General features: G+C 44.2%; 1 protein-coding gene across 8 annotated transcripts in view; it reads right to left on the minus strand.

The window, feature by feature from the left end:
- PUM3 (pumilio RNA binding family member 3) overlaps positions 1 to 11,715 on the minus strand; it is a 49,846-nt gene extending 38,131 nt beyond the window's left edge. For 6 of the 8 annotated variants that reach the window (XR_009541592.1, XR_009541589.1, XR_009541591.1 and 3 more), the window contains exon 1: positions 3,366 to 3,490. The gene's annotated coding sequence lies outside the window, so the exon portion shown is untranslated. Of the gene's footprint in view, positions 1 to 3,296; positions 3,315 to 3,365; positions 3,491 to 11,604 lie in introns of those variants that run through there. The other 2 variants (XM_060155024.1, XM_060155025.1) reach the window with 2 other exon arrangements.
- Between the last annotated feature and the right edge of the window lie 1,706 nt (positions 11,716 to 13,421).

Below are 13,421 nucleotides of genomic sequence, written 5' to 3' on the forward strand. Positions count from 1 at the left end.
AAATTCAGCCCAAACTTAGGGAGAGGAGAATTAAGCTCCACTTTCTAGAGCGGGGAGTATTAAAGAATTTGAATCAATGCATTAAAATCCCCAAAGCAATTAATAAATATTTTGGATGTTTTGAGATCATGCAAATATCCTGTATCCCTCACAGATTTTAGCACTCTCCAGTGGATCTTGCCTGCAGCGATTTCCGTGGTGTTTACATGATGATATTCTATTTCCCTTACTTTTACCTTCATTATTTTGTATTCTTCTGTAGGGAACATTTATTCCTTCTCCTCATTCATTTAATCATTTATTTACATCAGTATGGCCTCATAGTATTTTATTATTTGCGATATGGACTAACAGTATCTTTGTATTTTGTTGCTAAACAAAATGTATTTTGTTGCTTATAGTATTTTATTATTTGCATATGGGCTAATAGTATCTTTGTATTTTGTTGCTAAACAAAATGTATTTTGTTGCTTAGTATTTTGTTGCTAAAATTGTTCCAGCTTTGAAATCTCTAAGGTTGCTTCTGTGTCCTTTTCATATGGTCCATTCTTTTTTATTTTTTTTTCCTTAGCATGTCCTTAATTCCTGGCATTTGTTCCAAATTTACCTTTTATTTTCCTTGCACAAGCCCTAAAACCAGTCATTTCTCCAAGGAACCCTAGAGAAACCCTCTTATTGAGATCTGAGTGCTAGGTGTGCTTGTCACTGGGGTGTCACTGCTTCTAGGTCTTTTCACCAGACAGGGCTAGGTAATATATGTATGTATATTAGCCTATGTGTATACACAAACCTGTATTTCTGTACCTATTAAGTAAGTTCATACTAATGTCGCCAACTCTAATCACGTGCCACAGGGTTATAGTTGGTAAAAACAAATGTACCAACTATAATGTGGTGTTTATTTACAGTTCTTTTTGTCTTTTCCCTCACAGTATCCATTCAAAACACTGCTTTCCAAAGTTACTTAGGTCAGCTCTTTTCCCTTCACTCCTTCAGTGAGGTCTTTTTATACATCTGTACTAGTTAGATGCATTTTGTTCCAGTCTGCATTCCATTTCCTGACATGTCAGTTGACTTTCTTTCATCTGCCTATAGTCAAGTTCATTCTTTTTGGTGTACAGTGCTGATTTTGACAAACCCACAGTCATGTATCCTCCACCCCAGCACCTTACAGAACTGTCCCACACTCCTAAAAGTCCCCCTGTGGAGCCCCTTTGCAATCATCCTCTCCTGGCTCTCTTGGCAATGACTGATCTTTTTTCTACCCTCTAGCTTTGTGCCTTTTCAAAAATGTCCTATAAATGGAATTAGACAATATACAGCCTTTGGGGTCTTGCTTCTCTCACTTAGCAAAATGCATTTGCTTGGGGACCCTGTACCATCATATACAACCATCACACTCCAGTGTCTTGGAATTGTCTCCTCTTTTTCCCTTCCCTCTACTACCCCATTCAGACTCTATCTCTTGCTCACATTGTTTTCTGCCGTTAGACCCAGTCTGCTATGATCCACCGCCTGCTGCCCAATTAGTCTTCCACTATCACAGCCATTTCATGTCATTTCCCTGCTCTAACACCTTCAAAAGCTTCCCACTGCTTATAGGAAAAATTTCAAACTCACTCTGGCATTCACGTCCATTCAAAACTTAGTCCTAACTTACCCACATCACAATACCACACTGAAGCCAACCTTACTCCCTCACTGTTCTTTTTCAGGAGCCAAACTTTAAAGCCATTCTCTATCAATATAAATCCTACCCATCCTTCAAATCCAGCCTAAATGACAATTCTTATCATTCCTCCTCCAGATGCCTTCTTTCTCAAATGATTCTCCTTATTCCTATGGCACATTTTGATGACCTTCTTATAACAATGCTTTGGACTTGAAATGTATTGCATACCTACATACTATGTGCTAGAGAGCTAATGGGTTTTAAAAATATATACAAAAAAAAATCAAAGTGTGGTGTGATAGAGACAGGCAAGCAGAAAATTAAAACATGGCATAGTTAAGCATTATAACTGAAGTATATAAAAAGTGTTGAGAGAGCCACAGAGCTGAAAGAGCCCAATTCCGCCTCATGAAGGAAAAGAGCAGAGATTTCCCAGACATAGAGGGACAGGTGACTGATCATGACTGATCCTGACTCCTCTCAGCAGGCTCAGCATTGCACTTTGAAAGTAATGACCATTCAATACCCAACTTCTAAATGCTGGCATTCCTCAAGTCTTCCCCTCTCTCTTCTCCCTAGGTGATCTTGTGCAATCCCATGGCTTTTTATGCTGGACTCCCAAATTATCTCTCCATTAGGAATATCTCCTTGGGCTCCAGGCTTCTGTATCTAACTGCCTACCTGAAACTTCATTTAGGTGTCTAACAAACACCTTACACTTAATAGAACCGAAATAAAATTCTTTAACTATATGACCACTGCAAACCACCCCCGAACAATAACATCCTCATCTAATTTTCCCCACCCTATTCTTCCCCATTTCAGCAATGGCACAGCATCCACTCCACTGCTCAAGAAACCTAAGATTTACCTGTGAGAGTTTACTCTTCCTTGTCTGCTACATTCAATTTTTCAATAATTCTTCTCAAATCTTTAAAAACACCTCTAACCCTTCAACTTCAATCTCCAGTACCACCACCCTAATTCAAACCATCATCAATAATTCAACTATATAATCAATAATAATCCAAATTATTATCCATTTTCCAAAAAGAACCAGGGCCTACTGTGTTTCTCCCTTGCTTATAAGCCTTCACTGTGTACTAATAATGCGAATATTTTTCCATTGTAGAGAAAATCGAAACTCCCACCATGGCCTTCAAAGCCCCACAGAACCTCATCTCACCCTACTGCTTTATCTTATATGGCTGAACTTCTAGCTCACGAACATCGGTCCCCCTTCCACCTCAGGGACTTAGCCCAAGTTACGGCCTCTGGGGAAAGTAGTTTTCCCTGGGCTTTCAGATTTCGGGGTTGCCTCTCGCCACGCTCTAGGTCTCGGCTTCAGGATCACGTCAGACTCCCCTATCTTGTATCTCGGCACCCAGGTCATTTCCTTCCCAGCGCTTACAACCTGCAACTGTACATTCAGGTTGCAAACTGGGCATCTAGCGCTGACCGGGCGCAGAGCGGATGTCAAACATACGACAAAAAGGCTGAAAGCGTGATAGGGAGAGGAGTTGTAAACCGCCCTTGTCGCCAGGCTCCCGTCAACCCCCAAACTCCCAGAACAGAAAAGGGCACAGAAGGTCGCCCAGCGTGTGACATGTGTGAACACCTCTACCCGATAGGCCCTCCGACTTCAGCGCCGAGCAAGCCGCAAATCCCTCTCGGGAGCGGCCTCCTCACTCACCGCACACGTGTAGCCCAGCTCCGCCGCCACGGCTTCCGCTTCCGCGCTTTGCCCCGCCCCCAGTTGCCTTTTCCTTTCTTCCTCGGCCGAGTTCGGTTAAGGGGTGGGGATTAGCCGGAAAAACGGAAATTCGGCATTTCTATTGGCCCACTTCTATTCTCCCTTCGTCCAGAAGCGCGAGGGCTGCGTCACAGGCGGGGTTTGGCCCTTGAAAGGATCCGTGGGGCGAGGACGTGATAGCGGCTCCTGAAAGTGACGTCATTAACCCTGTCGCTTCCCGGCCGGGGGAGCCGGCGGCGTCCCACGAGGGTTGACCAGTTGTGGAAGCGGAAGCTTGGTTGGCTCGGCTAATTTGTAGCTGGAACTGAGGCTAAACTAGTTAACGCTTTGAGAGTGCGTTCATTTGCATCCTCCCTGGCAGTCCAGCGGGGGACGTTAAAGGGAAATCTCGGGAGTCGGCTAGAATTGCGATCTCGGTTTTTTTCCGCTTCTTAGCTGTATGCCTTTGGGCAAATGACTGAATTTCTCTGAGCCTTGGTTATCTGATTAATAAAATAGAGATGGCTAAGTCACACAGGGAAAGCGCCTAGCACACTGAATGATCAGGACAAGCGCTCAATAAACGTTTGCCGTTTTAAATGTCTGCGCGTTCCTCCAGACAGCAGTTACCCCACTTAACATTTCAGGAAATGAGACTAGGATGTTGTCCCCATTTTACAGATGAAGAAACACCACAAACCTGGTCTGGTCAAACAACAGAATTTATTCTCTAACAGTTCTGGAGGTTGGAAGTCAGAAATCATGCTGGTAGCGAGGTTGTGCACTCTCTGAAGGATCTAGGGGGAGCATTCTTTGCCCCTTTCAGCTTCTGGTGGTTCCAGGCGTTACTTGGCTTGGGCTGCGTGACTTCAACCTCTGCCTCTGTCTTCAGACGGCTTTCTCTTCTATGTCTTCTCCTCTTCTACGTTTTATAAAGACTTGTCATTGGATTTAGGGCCCATCAGGGTAATCAAGGATGATCTCATTTGGAGGTCCTTACTTAATTACATCTGCAAAGATCCTTTTCCCGAATAAGGTCACTTTCATAGCTTCTGCAGGTTGGTACACTGACATATCTTTTGGAGGGCCACTCGGAAAGTTGAGGAATGGGACTTGATCTCAGGGGTGTCAAGCATCAGATTTTACTGTCTTCTAAATCACATTGCTTCCCGCCTCTTAAGGCACTGGCTTGAGACTGATGATTCACTAGACTAGGCTTCTTGAGGGCGGGGGCCATCATTACTTCCCAGACACCTATCCCACTCTTCAGCACACAGACCGTTGATAAGTACTTATTGTCTGCCTTAAGTATTATGTTTGGATAAGCTCATTTAAGTCTCATAAGAACAGTTAAGTACATCTTTCCTCATGTTATGGACAAAGGGGAAACATTCAGTATTTCTGATCCAGTGAGTCTGACTCCAAACTCAATGTGACTGACTCTGGATGGCTTTCTCTAATTCATTAGTTCTCCAGTGAAAGCTCAAAAGGAGAGAATACAGAACAGGAATGGCAGGAGGTCCATCAACAGCACCTATTAGGCAAATAGTATGGTATGTGCTAGCTAATAATAATAATAACAAAATCTTAACATATACACCCTACCTGGAAGAGATTCATTTGTATTTTCAACACCACAGTCTGCAGCACCCCATATCCTCTAAGACACATCCATGTAGCTGTCTTAAACATATACATCAAACTCTAATATTCTTCTGCCTTCTCACCAGGGAGGAAAAAAAGTTGTCACATACCTAAGTCCTAGATTATTATTTATGGTGTTATTTATCAAATCTGTGCTGTCAAAAAGTTGACAGGAAAGATTGACTTGAGTGTTTTATTTGTTTGGAGTGAGTTGGAAGTATCTTGCGGTTTCGCAGACCACCACCACCACCAACAAAATTTTCTATAATTTTACAGTTGACCAAGTTAAGCCCGTTAATTCTTCAAGTATTTAATGACCTAAATGTTGAACGTTATATGTATTCCTAGAAGCATAAAATGCTCTTCCTAAATGATATGGCATGCAATTTAATCAGGACAGCTAGACCTGTACACATGCAAGAGGTTTATAGCAACATAATTAAGAGCACTGGCATTGGAATCAAAAGAACCTGGCTTAAAATCCAAGGAATATATGACCTCTGCTGGGCTATGCTGAGGACAAGATAACTAATTTGTATGGGCCTCAGTTTCTTCATATGTAAAATGGGAATAACAGCACTTATCTTTTGGGGTTGCTGTGTGACTCAAAAGCTGATAAAGTTATCAGCTAATAGTAAATGTTTAGTGATTTGTAGCTTGGAGGGGGAGAGAGAGAGGGCGAGCGCATGCCAAGGTGTATCCATTCGAAATTATTTTGGTTGCGAGTAATGGAAAGTTCAGCTAATAGTGGCTTAATCAATAATTTCTTCGCCCAACAAAAATTCTGAAGGCAATTGGTTGCTGTAGTTCAGTGGCTCAACAGTGCCATCACAGACCCAAGCTGATTTCATTTTTTTCCTTTTTCGTTTGTACCTTTGGACCACCTTCACCCATTTCCCCTATGCTTGATCACCACCCCCGTGTCGACAACCACCAATCTGTTCTCTGTTTTTATGAATTCGGGTTTTTTGAGATTCCACATATAAGTGAGATCACACAGTATTTGTTTTTCTCTGTCTTGACTTATTTCACTATTGTTTTCTGACTGCAAGATGTACTTCTCAGTTTCCGGATTTATATCAGAGTTCAGGGCTAGGAGAATGGAGAAAAGATGAAATCCACCTTCCCCCCCCCCAGTAGGGCGCTATCCTTTTATCTCAGAGGGAAAAGACCTGGCAGGGTTCCCCTTCTATTTAAGCACCTAGAACTCAGTCACATGGCCACCCCAAGGATTGGAAGACCATCAGACATAATGTTAACCAGGCATTGGGAGTTCATTCTTTTTCCAGTGCTCTAGTAAAATTAAAGGTAACTTGGCAAATATGCTTTCATCCAACAGTAGAGATTTAATTTGTAATTTAAACTGGTTTAAAACTTAAAATAACTGTAGTAAGCTTAAACTTAAAACAACTGTAGTATCCAAGGTAGTGGATCTGAATCTTGGCCACACATCACCTGTGGATTAAAAAACAGCAACAACAACCACAGTAATTCTGATTTAATTAGTCTGAAGTGGGACCTGGGCATTGAGAATTTGGAAAGTTCCCCCAGAACATGCTAAGGTGCAGCTAAAATTAAGAGTTGCTTATTTAGGGAATGGAGTTCAAGTTGGTGATTTGATTTGATTTGACTTTCCAGTTAACTGAGGATTAAACCCTGTTTAATCCTTTTGCAGTCACTAGAATTACAGAATTAAATGTATAGTGCACTTGTTGTGGTAAGTAGAATGTCTTGGACATAACTGTATCTCTCTTGTTGCTTGAGGTCTCCTGCAGTGATTTAACATCATTAGATATTGAAAATGGTTTAAATTTGAACTATACACTTCCAAATGTATTCTGGAAAATATTCACTCTTTTTTTCAATTCATCATGATTCTGTACAATTTTTCTCTTTTTCACAAAAATAAAGTGTTAGGTGTCAGCTCCCACACATCTCCCCTCCCTCCAAATCCGTTCTTTAGAGTCCTAACTAATAGATTTTTAACTAATTGGTATAGTTTCTCTGTTTCCCAAACGCATAAGCAGGGATAAAGGGCATGTTATTGATATAAAGCATAAGTGAGATTTTGGCAAAGATTGGGTTTTATTTTCAGGACCTATTAGAGTCATAAATCCATGGAAACGGAGCAGTTGCCAACACATTTTCATTTAGTAAAAAAGAACTGCTTCTGACTAGAGTGGATTATGTTTTTCAATACCATACATTTGCTAAAAAGTGCACAAATATAGTCTAAACATTAATTGTGCATTTAGAATGTTCTAGTTACTGTCTAGTAAACATAAAATTGACCTTGTCCTAATTTTACTTTCTTTGGTGACACCCACAGGAGCCACAGAAAGAAAAATCAGACCATCAGAATGAAAGTGTATCTGACTATAGTATAAAATACCACCTTTAATGAAAGATCATGTCAAAGATTAGTTAATATCACTTAAAGCCCACGAGTTATCACTTATACATGGAGCATTAACAATGCACTATGGTAAAACAAAACTCCTCAAGCAAAATGTACCAGCCCCAGGTTTTAGCGAGGATGAGAACAATGAACATGTTTTTGGTCTAAGTTTTTGTTAAATTTTTGTTTTCAGGCTTTATGAGAAGCATTTCCTTTGGAAACTAGTGACTGGTTTGAGTTTGTGATTTCCTTGATCTCTGAGCAATAAAGACTTGATAACCAAGCTTATTAATAAATTACTAATTTTCTAACTATTTCTGCCATTTTACTTTTAAAAACTATAGACAGGTTAAGTCAGGGCTTACAATGATGTCTAGCTCTAGGTACCTACCCAACTTTCCTCTTACTTTTAAGATGGAGAAAAGATTAGCCAATTAACCGAAGCCCATCATGTCAGTTTGAATTCTCCACGAAACAGACGCCAAGATAGGATTAGAAGGCCAAGACATTTACTGGGGGGAAAGCCTGTGAAAGACAAGGATGGAGGGGACAGGAGTAAGAGGGAAGCCTCAGACCATGATACTGATCTAATACTGATCTGACACCTGTGAAGGGAGGGACAAAGGGAGAAGGATGTGGTGAAAAAGAGATCTTTTAATTGAGGGTTCTGAGACACTGGTAAGCATACCCTTGTAAGGCAAGGACTACTACAGAGGTCCACTTACAGATATACTGGGGGCTAAGGAGTACTGAGAGGCACCTAAGTGGATCACCTGGGCTCTACAGTGATCCCACACGTCCCCGCCTCCTCCTACTGACGAGAGTTCATCTCTCCTGCCAACATGGTGACTCCTCACTGTTGGCCCTGGACACAGTGAGTCCAAAATGTCCAGGTAGCATCCACAGTTCAGTGGAACTCCTGCTCTGTCCTCTGCCGAGAATATGGCCCCTCTGAGACAAAAACCTCGAACTCTGCAGAGCCCAGAGCTGTAAGAACAGGAAACACAGATGGCCCCAGAGGGCCATTTAGAATGATGGCAAGTGAGGCCATTCCTGCTTCTGCTCCTTAGGTCTCAGGCCTATGTAGTCTTCTTATAGCACTATACAGAGATCTCTGATTCAGATTTATTCTGCATTCGGAAGATAGCATCCCATTTTTGCAGATTCTGGACTCTAAGCTGGTGCTTCAACAGCACCTTTAAGAAGCCAACGCAAAGCTCTGTCAGGTCAGCTGCCTCTGGATGGTGCAGTATGCGATATGTCCTGTGGATCACATGACCTCCCTTGCTGTGAAGTGTGTTCCCTACTCGATGCCATGTTGTGTCGTTTTCCATGAGCATGGATCAGGCACTTCTTAGCTCCTGGAGAGCGGTGCTGGCTGAGGCTCTTGGGCAGGAAAGGCGAGTCCACACTTGGAATAGGGCTCTATCCCTATGAGGAGAAACAGCTGGCCGTTCCATAATAAAAGGAGCCCAGTGTCATCAACTTTCCAGCAGGTGGCCTGTTGGTCTCTGGGAAACAGGGCCATATCAGGGGTTCAGCACTGGTTTCTGTTGCTGGCAGGTTCTACATTCAGAGGAATCACTAGAGACTGGCTTTGGTAAGTGGAAGTTCATGCTGTTGGGCCCACGTGTAGCCTCCGCCTCTGCCATCGTGGCCTCTCTGTTCATGTACCCATCAGGCCAGCTCTAGAGTGCCCAGGGCTGCAAGCTCACTGATGTCAACTGGCCAAGTCGTTTTTGTCTTCTTGGTTGTTCAGTGTTTATTGCAGATGCCTTTTGATGGGTATTAACAATGTGAAAATTGTCACTTGCTGTGTTCACTCCCATCTGCCTTTACCCTGGACCTCATTGTTTCCCATTGTCCTTTTCTTTCCAGGTCCCTGACCAGCTGGTTGGGGCATTGGCCAATGATAGGAATTTCTACATGTTCTGACCTTGGGCCACTTCTCCTTCCACATCAATTGGATGACCAGGGGCACTGCCTGCCCATTAGGAAGCTTCTCCCCCTCTGCTGTCTTTCAGCCTGAATGAGGTTGTAATGCTACTATTTAGTTTCAGTTTGCACCTCCGAGCCTAGCCAACTCACCTGTAAACTACGCTTGGGCTTTCTCCTCCTCCATCAGCTATTTGTAAGGCACCCGGCTCTGTGGCCATCAGGGAGAGACGAGGAAGGGGGGCTGGTGTCATCATGTGGGTGATATGGAGGTCTGGGTTTTCTGTTCGCGCAGCTGACTCATGCCCTCCGGTCTTACTTGGGTTCGATCCCTGATATACCATTTCCATGTTATAACGGATTGTTGCAGGGCCCTTTTCACTTTATGCATTGACAGGTGAGACAGAACCTGCCTCCTAACTGGCAGCTGTGGGTGGATGGTCACTGGTACACTATAATCAAGCACTCTGTCTCTATGAGGGCTCAGTAACATGCTAGGAGCTATTTCTTCAGATGCACATAATTCTCCATTACAGATGGCAAGTCCTTTGCTGAAGAACCCCAAGGCCCTGTGTTATACGATCCTCCTACTTGGGTTTACCATGAACTCTGCGCTTGCATCTCTTCTCACTACTGACACTTCCCACACCACAGGGTCTGCCCATTGTTCTGCTCTAAGCGGAGAGGATGCTTTCACTACAGCTTAGACCTGCTGTACAGCTCCTTCCTGACCCAGGCTCCACTCACAGGTGGCAGCCTTCCACACCCTCCAGCGCATGGACCAGAGCAAGATTCCCAGATGTGGACTATCTGGCCTCCAGAAGCTGAAGAGGCCCCCCAGATACTGTACTTCCTTGTTTGTAATAGGGAATCCAAGAGGCAACAACGTTTCTTTACTTTGGAGGGATATCCTGACATGCCCCTGACCCTAAAAATGTGTACCTCCTTTAACTTTTTAGGACTCCTGAAAACTTTACTGAAGTGGCCTGTCCCTGAAACTCTGTAGAGTTTATTTCCCACCTTCTTGAACACATGCTTCTTACCAAGGTCTCTAGCATGCTAGCCATGTCTTTATTTTACAAATGTAATGGATCAGTGTGATGTTCTGCGGGATGTCCAGATGGTCCAGATCTCTTTGGACTATATTAAGACAGAAGGTGGGCGAGCTAACATAGCCCTGGTGCAAAACTGTAAATGAATATTGTTGTTCATTCCAAGGAGTGTGAACTGTTTCTGATCCTATTTTCCATCTGTTTTTTCCATCCTATTTTACCATCTGCTGTGGTAACTCAGGCATTTCACCTCTGCTCTGTGATTTGAGTAAAAACATAGTGTTTGCCCCATTCCTCCAGGGTCCTCGCTGGAGTGTTAAATCCCATGTCCCAAGAAAGTGACCCCAAGTCAGAGTTTTCCCGCTTGTTCACTTTTACCTTCCAGCCCCTTGGTCAAGCATCCTCCTAACGCAGTCCCTGGGTAGTCTTCTCCTCTGACAGTTACATGCTGGCCAACTCGTGCTGGTCCCATGGGAGGGGGGTAGTTTCTCTTCTCCTTCATCAGGCCCAGCATGTCCTCTGCTGGGCTATGCTGGACTTAACCCTAGTTACTGGCCTGGCAGCCAGGAGAGGCAGCGGGGGCAGCTCCTGAGAGCAGGGCGTCGGGGAGCAGGTGTTGTCTTGCAGGGAGAGGCCTCTGCAGTGTCTTCCTGCTCAAGCAGAGTGTGGATTTTTACGAGGCAGTGTGGCCACCTCTGCAAGCTCTGCATGTTCAGGGCAGTCAGCAGAGCAAAACTGGGGGCACCCACTCATGTCCCCATCCCGTATCTCAGGGTCTCAAGTTCTCCCAAGCGGGCCACTGGCCTCCGTGTAACAGGCTGCCTGGGCTAAGCGTTTTCAAGATTCTGGAGATCCACGACTCTCTTGGGCTTGCTCTTCACGTTGTCCTCTCCCGCAAGGGACAGGAGCCTCTTTGTAAGTGACCAGAGATGCCTCTGCTTCCTCCGCTCGCCTTTAACTATCTGTTTCCGGGCCCCACTGTCACTCTGCAGGGAGTCCTCCAACTCCACTCCCCTTAGATACACGGAAGCCCCCCACAACATTCAAATGCCTGAGCCACCGCCCTGGCAAGGGCATTCCTCTCCACCAGGGGACCCCCTGCTCATCAGTGGTGATTGTTTTTAGTAGTTGAACAACCATCTGTGCCCATGACTAGCTGTGCCCCACTTACCACTTGGATTGGGACCCTCCTCACCAGCCTGTGGTGAGTGACCCCGTCTCCAACCCCATCTTCTTGCCAGCTTTCTGGAACCGCTCCTGGTACCAGTGGTGCTATTTCAAGTTTTCTGGGAAGCAAAAGCAGAGTTAGAAACATAAGATTTATGCAGGGAATAGCCTGTAAAGATAAAGGGAAGAGGAAGTGGGGTAAGAGGAAGGGCCTCGGACTGCAATGTGGGAAGGAAAGATTGTACAGGAAGAGCCCCAGGGAACAGCTCTGAGAATGCTTTGGCCAGGCTGGTGTGGAGACTCAAAGCAAAAACCGGCCGTTAGAAGAGTCCCGAGTTGGGCAGGGATGGCCTGGCTCTTGCATCGCAGCCACGTTCTGTTGTTGGCTTGGAGCAGCCCTGGAAGCCTCTGGCCTTGGTTTGGACACTGTGGTGGATGCCGAAGGTCTGAGAGCTGGAGGCTTTCAGCTAACCCCACCACTCACCTCCTGCAGCAAGTTCTCTCCTGAAGGAAGACCTGAGTGGTGCACACTCTGCCTGTCACTGTCATATGACTGGTTTAGTGTCAAGACCAGGACAAAACCCAGAACCATCACCAGGGTTTTAGAAGCCTAACCTTATGTCTTTTCTATATTTAGGGGGACAAGATAAATTTCTACCATATACTCTTTAATGTATTATCTAGCATTTAGCAACTCAAAGCAATAGGTCTTCCAAGAAAAATCTCAAAAAAATAGCTCCTGGGACAATAAATTATATAAACTATTGAATCAAAACATGACTTCGCATTGAAAGTAGAAGTTACGTTTTTGGGGAGCACACAATCCAGTGTTTGTCTTAATACACTTTATTGCTGAGGTTTAGTATGTGCAAGGCAGGGTGCTCTTGGTGTCTGTCCACAAGACAGGAACGTGAAAATAACGATCCGGAATGTTTAATTTGGTGGCTGAGTATTTCACATATATTAACGCCTGAATTTCTACAACATCATATCATTTCACAAGGATCAGCTGTGCGCAAGCAGGGAAATTGTTCCTCTGTTTGCTGTAATATCTCTAGGGCCCTGCAGATTGCCTGGCACATATTCAGCTGTCGATAATATTTGAGAAATGGGTGTAATTGTTAAACTATAATTGCACAAGTATAAGGATCAGAGCTATTTTATTTGTGGGCACATAGTAAGAACTTGAGTCAACAAATTCAGCAACTATATTTATTCAGTGGCTACTCTGTCCCAGGCACTGTTCTAGGCACTTGGGATATATATTAGTCAACAAAACTAAGACTTGCTGATAATAAACACCAAACAATAACAAACACTATATAAAGGCATTGTAGGATACATGAGAAGTACTATAGTAAAAAGAATAGGGCTGGGTAAAGAGAGAACCAGAGTGGGGGAACCGGTTATAACATCAAATAGGGTGGTCAGAGTAGGTGTCACTAAGGAGAGGTTTGAGGAGAAATCTGGGGAGGTTGGGAGTTCGCCAAACATGCATCTGGGAAAGGAGCCTTCCAGGCAGAGGAAAGAGCTGGAGCAAAGGACCCAAGGCAGGAGTCAGGACCCCACGTGACTATGTCTTTGAGGAAAGGAGGCAGGCCGAGGAGGCTGGAATCAGCCAGGGAGAGGAGTAATGGGAAACAAGTTCAGGAGGAGGGCGGGGCCGGTTGGCAGATGGTGAAAGGGTTTTTAGGCCATTTTAAGGACTCTGGGTTTTATTCTGAGTGAAAAAGAAGAGCCGTCTCAGGGTTCTGAGCAGGGGAGAAAAATGATCTGACATTGAAACAATAAACTTCCGTAGGATGAATGAATATGTGAGGT

The sequence above is a fragment of the Lagenorhynchus albirostris genome, chromosome 7 (genome assembly GCF_949774975.1).
Source record: "Lagenorhynchus albirostris chromosome 7, mLagAlb1.1, whole genome shotgun sequence".
Taxonomy (NCBI): domain Eukaryota; kingdom Metazoa; phylum Chordata; class Mammalia; order Artiodactyla; family Delphinidae; genus Lagenorhynchus; species Lagenorhynchus albirostris.